The following is a 12,142-nucleotide window of genomic DNA, read 5'->3' as shown; positions in this document are numbered from 1 at the left end:
TTTCAACTATTTTCTTAAAACTTGGGTAACCATAGAAGGACCCTCAGCATATGAACATTATGCCATACATTTGTAACCTTGCTGATCTGAAAGGTGGGCTGCATGTTGCCATGGGGATGCAGTTATCATTTTCAGTCTCCTTCTTTCTGGTGCCCTGAGCAAGATGTGAGAGTGCTTCAGCTATAGTAGTTAGGAGTACATAGGTTGTTGTGGTGAATTCTGCAGGATTGGCAAAGTTCACCTTTGAGTTTGGGGATGGGAAAAAGAGACTAGCAATTACTGATCACTAAGTGTATGCCAGACCCTGAGCTAGGTTCTTACTGTAAGTTATTTAATGTAATTCTCACAATCACTGCATAATATTGATGCTATACTCAGACATTAGGTATCTAAGCTGGTAAATATTATGCCATCTGAGGCCCAGAAGGTATTCCTTACATTTCCCGGTTAAGCTGATTCATACCAAAATTTTATCCAAGAGACTGGGAGCAGAAATAATGAATGCCACTTTAGGACAACGTGAGCAAATGCCAGGGGCTTCCGTGGTATCTCAGTGATAAAGAATCTGCCTGTAATGCAGGAGGTGTGGGTTTGATCTCTGGGTTAGGAAGATATCCTGGAGGAGGGCATGGCAACCCACTCCTGTGTTCTTGCCTGGAGAATCCCATGGACTGAGGGGGTCCATAGGGTTGCAGAGTCAAACATGACTAAAGTGACTCAGCATACATCTTCTATGTCTTTATTTACTTACTGTAGTAAACATGGAAATATCATGTATTTCATAGGTGATAAAAGTTCAGGTTGAAGAACAGTCAACCAGCCTACATAAAACACTGAGACATAAATCCTTATTTTTTGAGCCATTGACCTTCCAGAATTATTACTGCACTATACTCTAATTCAACATATTATTTATATGTACATTTATTTATTTAGAGTGACATATGTATGTTTCCTATTTTTAAAATATCTACTAGAAGACTCTATTTTGGTTAAAAGGGAACCAAGGACATGTCACCAGACTTCACTAAAAGCCATATTTGGGAACTCAAATCAGCTAGTGCTAAGTTTTCCATCTAATCCACTGACCTTCCAGCACTGCTATACATGAGCACCCTGGGAGACACCCAGCCTGCCCCTTATTCTGAGTTTGGCGATATAAGCCCTGGTGTAGAGATGAGAAAACTGAAACTAAGAGGAAAAACTTCCTCAAGGTCAAAGGTTTAGTTAATGGTAGTGGTTATATTTGAATTAATTTGCTTAATTATCACAGCTTATGTGACTTCAGAGGTCATTGTTTTTCTAATACTCCAGACTGTTATTTATATTATTGATTTATTCAACAAAGTTTCTTAATGTGCTGTTGTGTTGGTATTGAATTTTTTTCCTCTGTGTTTCTTTTATATCATCATGTCCTCACACCCACCCTTCTTAGCTCCAGCTTAAAGGCAGATAAGCTGGGTAGCTGGGGTCCACACAGAAGTAATGATTGGCTGAAGGAGACAAACAACCAGTTAGTGATAAAGCCACAACCATTAAATCTGTGCCTGTCATCCTAGTAGGAATTTTTTCTACTGCAGGAAGGTAATATCAGAATGTTTCTCTTTCTCACTCTCTCTTTCCCTGTCCTGCAAGACCGTCTGAGTGTGTTGGATTCTATGAGCTTGTTTGCAGAACCAAACTCAATTGCAGTTTTATTTACCCCCAATTAATAAATAGCTTCAGGTTATTTACTAACAGCTCACATTCTGGTTTGCACAAATATTCTTTCAGACTAGAAATTGTGGGAGAACAAGAGGCCTTGTAAGCTGCCTACCAGGTACCTTTTAAGTATTATTTGATGAGCTTTGTCTGCGAGGACGAGAGAACACAGTTAAGACTGCCCTTTCCTCAGATCCAACCAGCCCAGAACGGACTTATCTGCAATTAATATGGATTTGAGAGACAATAAAACAGAGTGAAAAAAATATCAGTTTTGGGAATTTGAAAATATTAAGTTTGTATTTCATGTCTGCTGATGTGTGCCCTTAGGCAACTCACTTAAATTTTCTTTGCCTCTGTTTTCTTAGCTGTAAAATGAAGATAGGGTAATAAGTGAATGTTCTCCTAAAGCAACTATCAGTCAGCTCAGTACTTCATTCTGGAGCAAGAGTTGTGTAGTCTTTGATACTAGAAGTATGGATTTCTTCAGTCTCAAGGGATTGAATGGTGGAGTCTTGGGAAAGATCTACATCTTGACACAGAAACTGGTCAATTTCTTAGTGCCTTATGTTTCTGTCATCATGGTCAACCTCAGGGACATGCTTGTGCTTGTGCTTAATAAAAACTGCTTATGCAATGGGCTCCAGGACTCAGCATGACGATGGAGAGAGGAGTGTCACTTTCCTATATCTTGATGAACATTGAAAATTCAAAATCACAGTGAACTTCATCAGTGAGAGTGGTAGGATATCATTGGAAAAAACTGAGACCATGAAATTGGCTGTCCAAAGACTAGTTACCGTGGTGACTGGTCCTATTGTCTGTGAATGAATTTCAGGCCCCTCATGGCCAAAGGCAGGAGGCAAGAGCCAAAGAGGAGAAATAATTTATAATCTACATAATCATTGCTTGAATTCTGAGTCATTCCTTAGAGTGAGGAAGCTTGGAGAATAAAATTTTCATTATAGGCATCAGGGTTAAAATATTTTAATTTGAATATTATTGTCTTTTTGTAGCCTTATTTTTATTTCAAGATGGCCAGGTTAGGCCTATGGCTATAATAATGTCTTCTATTTATTAGGTTTGTTGTAAGGATTAGACATGATATAGCCCATAGCATAGCATAGTTATAGCTATAGCCTAGTGGAGTGAGGTAATTCTGTTCATAGCCTAATACCTAGTAAGGCAGTCAAAATTATTATTTTAAATTAGTTTTTTATCAGGTATCACTGTTGAAGATAATTGAGGCAATAAGTTGTAACTCTCCAAAGCCTAACATTTGTGTAATATTATTCTTTTATTTTTTTTTTTTAATTTTTATTTTTACTTTATTTTACTTTACAATACTGTATTGGTTTTGCCATACATTGACATGAATCCACCACTGGTGTACATGAATTCCCAAACATGTTTGGGAACTCAATATTATTATTTTAAAAACTGATTTTATTTTTAGAAACTTTTTTTTTAAACTATTTTTTTAAACTAACATTACCAGTATCTCTCTGTGATCTTCCCGCTCTTCATCTTCTGACTCTAACATACCACTTACTACCTTGATCATTTTAACTATGTAGCTATCTTAGCTCTCCAACTAGCTCATGGAAGACTGAGAACCATATCTTTTGTTCAATGTGGTGGTCAAAATATTTATAACCAATGTGGTATAGACCCCACTAATCATGAAGGCTGAATGTGAACAATCTGGTCATACTGGCACATATCAGAGGAATAATGACACAGTTTATATCTCTTTGAATCTTTCATAATGAATCCCACATAAAAGAAGCTCAGCATGTGCACCCGTGGCTGATTCAAGCTGATGTATGGCAAAAACCACCACAATATTGTAAAGTAATTATCCTCCAATTAAAATAAATTAATTAATTGAAAAAAGAAGCTCAGCAGATATTTGTGATTAAAGTTGGAAAGTTTCTAGAAAATGATATCTGAAGAGGCTGACTGACTGCCAAGTGTCTTCCCAAGATTATAATCACCTTAAGAAATTTATCCCTGTTAGGTCTTCAGCTTTGTGCATTCAAAAACTCATGTTAACTGCACTTAAAACTTATTTATGAATTAGAATTCCATTTAATTTATTTAAAGTGAGAAATATGCTTTGCTATCCACATTGGGCTCAGTAGTTCATTCCTTAGATAAAAGCTAATTTATGTGGGAGTCAAGTTATTCTGAGAGGATAGTGTGATTTGCATTATGTTAAGGGACGTACCGGAGAAGGCAACAGCACCCCACTCCAGTACTCTTGCCTGGAAAATCCCATGGATGGAGGAGCCTGGTAGGCAGCAGTCCATGGGGTCGCTAAGAGTCAGACACGACTGAGCGACTTCCCTTTCACTTTTCACTTTCATGCATTGAAGAAGGAAATGGCAACTCACTCCAGTGTTCTTGCCTGGAGAATCCCAGGGACGGGGGAGCCTGGTGGGCTGCCGTCTCTGGGGTCGCACAGAGTCGGACACAACTGAGGCGATTTAGCAGCAGCAGCAGTAAGGGAGACACATTCTTACATTTATGGTCAATTGGCTTTCAACAAAGGTGCCAAAGCAATTCTGTGAAGAAGTAGACAGTCTTATCAGCTGGAAAAATTAGATATACATAGGCAAGAAGGAAAAAACAAAAAAAGAGCTTACTTCCTTACCTCTTAATCCAAGAAAGAGAGAGAGATAAAATTACAGAAAAATAAAACTTTTCACTTAATTTTGGAAATTTTGTAAAGGTTAAAAAAATATCCAAACTGCTCTCAGGGTGGTGGAACAGCTGACAAAGTTTGAGAAGTTTGGCCTGTTTTGTTCTGTCAAGAAATTCTGCATTTGTACTTTGTCCTGCCTGCTTGAGTGGCTGGTCTGAAGTGATTTTACTCCCATGGTTGTGCCTAGTAGGTAAGGAGTTAGGCTCAGTTAACTCTAAATGAATCATAGCCCTAAATTTAAGAGCTAAAATTATAAAACTTCTGGAAGAAATCAAGAGAATCTTTTGTGACTTGAGTTAGACAATAATTGCTTAGATCAATAAAAGGAGTAATTGATCAGTTTGCCTTTATAAAAATTTAAAAACTTTTACTCTTCAAAAGAATGAAAGTGAAAAGACCACTAACAAGTTGGGAAAAAATGTTTGCAAAACATATCTGATAAAGGCATTGTACCAGAATATATATAGCATATTTCTTGTTCAACAACAAGACAACCTAATTTTTTTTAAAAATGGGCAACATATATGAATAGATACTTCACAAATAAGATATACAAATTGTCAACAAGTGCCTGAAAGGATGTTTAATATCATTAATCATTAGAGAAATACAAATTAAGATCACAGTGATATACTTCTACACACCCACTAAAATGGCTGTAATCCAAAAGACTTACACCACTAAATGCTTGTGAGGTTTTTTAGAGAAACTGAAATCCTCTGACATTGCTATTGAGTATGTAAAATGGGTACACTTACATATGCTTATATCTGACCCAACAGTTCCATGCCTAGGTATCTATTTAAAAGAAATTAAGATGTAGGTCCATTTAAAGACTTGGTTGTTCATGGCAGCTTATTCATGCAATCCAAATATCCCCGACAGGCAATTAGATAAATTTAGAGCTATACAAGGGGATGCTATTCATCAGTTTAAAAAATGATTTACAATATACATGGATGAATTTCAAGTACCTCATTCTAGATGAAAGAAGCTTAACACAAAAGACTATATATTTATGACTCCATTTATATGAAATTTCAAGAAAAGGTGAATCTGTAGAGTCAGAAGGCAAATTTAGATAGTCTGGGACTGTGAGTGAGAATTGATTGCACATGGTAGAAAGGAACTTTTTGGGTGATAGAAATGTACTAAAACTGGCTTGTCATCATGATGACAAAGCTATATAAATTTAGTAAAATTATTCAACTGTATACTTTTGATGGGTATCTATCATGATGTATAAACTATGCCTCAAAAAAGCTGTAAAAAATGTTCAGAAATAGAATTGGCAGCTAGATAAAATCCTGAGACATCAAGCTCTGTAGATTGGCTGTCTATCTGTGAAACAGAAACATTTACCTCCCAGAGAAACTTGCCTGGCTACATCCATCTTGAACAGTGAAAAAAAGGAATTAGGAATATATTTTGGTGATTCCATTTATTCAAACGTCTTCACTAACCAAACCCATTTTATTTTTTAAAATTTTTATTGAGATATAATTGATTTACAGTGTGTGTCAGTTTCAGGTGTATAGCAAAGTGATTCAGTTTTATCTATATTTACATATAGAATGCGGAGAAGGCAATGGCACCCCACTCCAGTTCTCTTGCCTGGCAAACCCCATGGATGGAGGAGCCTGGTAGGCTGCAGTCCATGGGGTCACTAAGAGTCAGACACAACTGAGCGACTTCACTTTCATGCATTGGAGAAGGAAATGGCAACCCACTCCAGTATTCTTGCCTGGAGAATCCCAGGAATGGGGGAGCCTGGTGGGCTGCCGTCTCTGGGGTTGCATAGAGTCGGCCACGACTGAGGCGACTTAGCAGCAGCAGCAGCATATAGGATGGGCTTGCCTGGTGGCTCAGTCGGTAAAGCATCTGTCTGCAATGCAGGAGACCTGGGTTCGATCCCTGGGTTGGGAAGATCCCCTGGAGAAGGAAATGGCAGCCCACTCCAGTATTCTTTCCTGGAAAATCCCATGGATGGCAGAACCTGGTAGGTTACCATCCATGGGGTCGCAAAGAATCAGATCTAAATCTGTAAGAATAGACTTACATACATATCAGTTCAGTTCATTCAGTTCAGTTCAGTTACTCAGTCATGTCCAACTCTTTGGGACCCCATAAACCACAGCACGCTAGTCCTCCTTGTCCATCACGAACTCCCGGAGTCCACCCAAACCCATGTACATTGGGCTGGTAATGCCATCCAACCATCTCATCCTCCATCATCCCCTTTTCCTCCTGCCCTCAATCTTTCCCAGCCTCAGAGTCTTTTCCAGTGAGTCAGCTCTTTGCATCAGGTGGCCAAAGTATTGGAGTTTCAGCTTCAACATCAGTCCTTCCAATGAACACCCAGGACTGATCTCCTTTAGGATGGACTGGTTGGATCTCCTTGCAGTCCAAGGGACTCTCAAGAGTCTTCTCCAACACCACAGTTCAAAAGCATCAATTCTTCGGCACTCAGCTTTCTTCACAGTCCAACTCTCACATCCATACATGACCACTGGAAAAACCATAGCCTTGACTAGATGGACCTTTGTTGGCAAAGTAATATCTCTGCTTTTTAATATGCTGTCTAGGTTGGTCATAACTTTTCTTCCAAGGAGTAAGCGTCTTTTAATTTCATGGCTGCAATCACCAACTACAGTGATTTGGGAGCCCAGAAAAATAAAGTCAGCCATTGTTTCCACTGTTTCCCCATCTATTTGCCATGAACTGATGGGACTGGATGCATATATGTATATAAATCTATCTCTTTTTCAGCCTCCTTTCCATGATAGGTTATTACAAGACACTGAATATGGTTCCTGTGCTCTTCTGTAGGTTCTTACTGGTTATTGATTTTATATATAGTAATATAGATATGTTAATCCCAAACTTCTAACTTGTATCCCCTGCCCCCTTTCTCCTTTAATTCTGATAGTTTGCCACTTAAATTATATCCAGAGAGGCCAAGTCATTTCTTTTTTTAAATAATTTATTTTAATTGGAAGATAATTACTTTACAATATTGTGGTGGGTTTTGCCATACATCAACATGAATCAGCCACAGGTGCACATGTGTCCCCCCATCCTGAACTCCCTTCCACTGCCCTGCCCACCCTATCCCTCTGGATTGTCCCAGAATACCAGCTTTGAGTGCCCTGCTGCATGCATCACACTTGGATTGGTCATCTATTTTACATATGGTAATATATATGTTTCAATGCTATTCTCTCAAATCATTCCACCCTCACCTCCCACAGAGCCCAAAAATCTGTTCTTTAAATCTGTGTCTCTTTTGCTGCCTTACATATAGGGTCATCATTACCATCTTTCTAAATACCATATATATGCATTAATATACAGTAATGGTGTTTCTCTTTCTGGCTTACTTCACTCTGTATAATAGGCTCCAGTTTCACCCAGCTTATTAGAATAGATTCAAATATGTTCCTTTTAATAGCTGAGTAAGGGGACAACAGAGGATGAGATGGCTGGATAGCATCACCGACTTGATGGACATGAGTTTGAGTGAACTCCAGGAGTTGGTGATGGACAGGGAGGCCTGGCATGCTGCAAATCATGGGGTCACAAAGAGTCAGACATGACTGAGCAACTGAACTGAATATTCCATTGTGTATTATACCACAACTTCCTTATCCATTCCTCTGTCAGTGAACATCTAGATTGCTTTCATATCCCAGCTATTGTAACAGTGCTGCAATGAACACTGGGGTCCATGTGTCTCTTTCAATTCTGGTTGCCTCAGTGTGTACGCCCAGCAGTGGGATTGCTGGGTTGTATGGCAGTTCTGTTCCCATTTTTCAAGGAATCTCCACACTGTTCTCCATCATGGCTGTACCCGTGTGCATTGCCACAAACAGTGTAAGAGAGTTTCCTTTTCTACACACCCTCTCCAGCATTTATTGTTTGTAGACTTTTTGATGACAGTCAATCAGACCAGCGTGAGATGATGCCTCATTGTGATTTTGATTTGCATTTCTATGATAATGAGTGATGCTGAGCATATTTTCATGTGTTTTTTAGCCATTTGTATGTATTCTTTGGAGAAATGTCTATTTCTTTTGACCACTTTTTGATTGGGTTGTTCATTTTTCTGGTATTGAGCTTCATGAGCTGATTGTGTATTTTGGAGATTAATTCTTTGTCAGTTGTTTTGTTTGCTATTATTTTCTCCCATTCTGAAGGATGCTGTTTCACCTTGCTAATGGTTTTCTTTTGTGTGCAAAAACTTTTAAGTTTAATTAGGTCCCTTTTGTTTATTTTTGTTTTCATTTCCATTACTCTCAGAAGTGGGTCATAGAGGATCTTGCTGTGATTTATCAGAGTGTTCTGCCTGTGTTTTCCTCTAAGAGTTTCATATTTTCTGATCTTACATTTAGATCTTTAATCCATTTTGAGTTTATTTTTGTGTATGGTGTTAGAAAGTGTTCCAGTTTCATTCTTTTACATGTAGTTGACCAGTTTTCCCAGCACCACTTGTTAAAGAGACTGTCTTTTCTCCATTGTATATTTTTGCTTCCTCTGTCAAAGATAAGATGTCCATAAGTAAGTAAGTAAGTAAGTGTTAGTCATTCAGTCATGTCTGACTCTTTGTGACCCCATGGACTATACCCCACCAGACTCCTCTGTCGATGGGATTCTCCAGGCAAGAATATTAGAGTGGATTGCCATGCCCTTCTCCACGGGATCTTCCCAGCCCAGGGACTGAACCCTGGTTGCCTGCATTTCAGGCAGATTTTTTACCATCTGAGCCACCAGGGAAGCCTCAAGTTTTCCATAGGTGCATGGATTGATCTCTGGGCTTTCTATTTTGTTTCACTGATTTACGCTTCTGTCTTTGTGTCAGTATCATACTGTGTTGATGACTGTAGCTTTGTAGTAGAGTCTGAAGTCAGGAAGGTTGATTCTTTCAGTTCCATTCTTCTTTCTCAATTGCTTTGGCTATTAGAAATTTTTTGTTTCCATACAAATTGTGAAATTATTGTTCTAGTTTTGTGAAAACTACTGTTGGTAGCTTGATACAGATTGCATTGAATCTATAGATTCCTTTGGGTAGTATATTCATTTTCACTATATTGATTCTTCCAAGCCATGACCATAGTGTATTTCTCTATTTGTGTTATGTATTTGTGTCATCTTTGACACAACACTGTCATCAGTATTTTAGTTTTCTACATATAGGTCTTCTGTTTCTTTAGGTAAATTTATCCCTAAGTATTTTATTCTTTTTTTGTTACAATGGTGAATGGGATTGTTTCCTTAATTTCTCTGTTTTTTCATTGTTAGTATATAGGAGTGCAAGGGATTTCTGTGTATTAGTTTTATATTCTGAAACTTTACTGTATTCATTGATTAGCTGTAGTAATTTTCTGGTGGTAGCTTTAGGATTTTCTATGTAGAGGATCACATCATCTGCAAACAGTGAGAGTTTTACTTCTTTTCCAGTCTGGATTCCTTTTACTTCTTTTTCTTCTCTGATTGCTATTGCTATGAATTCCAAAACTAGTTGGATATTAGTGGTGAGAGTCAGCACCCTTGTCTTATTCCTGATTTTAGAGGAAATGCTTTCAATTTTTCACCATTGAGGATAATGTTTGCTTTGGATTTGTTGTATATGGCTTTTATTATGTTGAAGTATGTTCATTCTATGCCTGTTTTTTGGAGAGTTTTCATAATAAATGGGTGTCAAATTTTGTAAAAGACTTTCTCTGTGTCTTTTGATATATGGTTTTTATCTTTCAATTTGTTAATATGGTGTATCACATTGATTGATTTGCAAATATTGAAAGATCCTTGCATCCTTGAAATAAAACCCACTTGGTCATGATGTATGATCTTTTTAATATGTTGTTGGATTCTGTTGCTAGAATTTTGTTGAGGATTTTTTGTGTCTATGTTAATCAGTGACATTAGGCCAAGTCATTTCTAAGGTCTCTTTTCTCCAAGTTACTGGAAAATATTTAACTGTGGTCCCACATACAACTGCACTCTCTCCTCTCTCTCTCACACACACATTACCACTTTATAAATAACCTACAAAGCTCCTTTCTTCCTGGAGAAATATTACCTGGCCTCCCCAAAAACTTACAAATAAATCTTTACCATATTTGAGTTTTGTAGACATGGAAAATAGTTTTTAAATGGGGAGTATATATGCCACAGTAGTCCTGTCAGGTATTCATAAATTTCTCCAAGTAGAAGTGGAACACTGAGATATATATTATTCATTATTTAAAACCAGAAAGGGTGGAGAAGAGATGGAAAACCTGAATATATGTGCAAAGTAGGACATTTGCTTCTCCAAAATACAAATAAAATATTTTGGAGGAAAGGATTTAAAGTAAGAATTTTAAAGTGTTGGTTGGTTGCCTATAAATTTATTTTTCAAATCAACCATATGATACAAGGCAATACTCTAATGAATGAAACAATTCTTTCCAATTAATAGATTCAGCTTGTGGTTGCAATAGCCTTTTCAGAACTGACTTTCAGAACTGAGTCAGTACAACCAAGTCTGGTTTGAGTAGAATGGCATTGAGAAACAGATTAGATTCAGACACACCATAAATATCACACAGTGACTTACATAGCAGGCCAAGGCAAAGCCTGGTGAACCAATATTTCATCCTAAGTACAGTGCATATGGAGGATGTCCAGAGAAGTTTCTGATTGCTGCTACCCCAGCAAGACGTTTTTCCATTAATGATGGGGCTTATGGCAACATTATTCTGTGCAGCTTCTCTTCTGCTCATGTGTGTGGGCCCATAAGCAAATGACACTTTTAGAATTTGTTTGTTTATATAGTTCAGGAGTTTTTCAGTGTGAGATTCTTATCAGGTAATTTTTTTTAATGGACTCTCATAAGACTATTTTTATTATTCCTAAAACATTTTTGTTGCTGTTGAAGTGTATATTACCTCAGGTAAATCATTCATGTCAGTAATCTCCAAAGAGAGTTGGGAGCATACGTATAATGAAATGAGCAGATAATCCAGTAGGGAATGAGGACAAAGTACTAGAATTTCCATTTCAATTGTTTTACAGTATTAAAAATATTAATACCTTAAGCTTCTTCAGGATTTAGTATATGGATTAGAAATGGTACATTCATCTGGTCATTGTGTGAGTTGTTCACAAATGGTCTACGGGTTACTCTGAAGGAAGACCAAAGTCCCACCTTTTGGAGGGACTGATTCAGTATCATTCTTGCATGTTTATTAACTTAAAGCACACTATACTTCACAAAGTAAAAGATGGTCTTAAATCTGTGGGTTGAAACATAGCAGAAAAATACAAATATAAAAAACTGAAACATGGTAGCTAGAGTTCTAGGAGTAGCTCTTTGGCAACCTACCACAAAATCAAAACAATGGTCACCTAATCATATCTGTCAAGAAGATGGCCAGTTACTGCCTTATATTTGATCATATGAGACTTTAGCAGTCCTGAACTGGAATTTCTGTGTGTCATCAACTGAATTAAACCAATGAATGGGCCTCCCAGTCTCTACCAGTCTCCATACTTTCCTCCACTGTCTTCTGCCTGACCCTCTTCACTCTATGTTTGGTTCCAGGCCTCCATAGGCATTTGAGTTTCTGATCTGATTTGTCTGATCATTATTTTTATACTTTATTGTTTAACATTTGTAGCTTAAACCTGTCAAAATAAATGTTATATCCCTCATAAAAAAGATGGCCAATTAATTTTTTAAATTATAAAGAA

This window comes from Budorcas taxicolor, chromosome 8 (genome assembly GCF_023091745.1).
Source record: "Budorcas taxicolor isolate Tak-1 chromosome 8, Takin1.1, whole genome shotgun sequence".
In the NCBI taxonomy this organism is placed as follows: Eukaryota; Metazoa; Chordata; class Mammalia; order Artiodactyla; family Bovidae; genus Budorcas; species Budorcas taxicolor.
The sequence above is the reverse complement of the archived record's forward strand: the minus strand, read 5'-3'. Positions refer to the sequence as shown.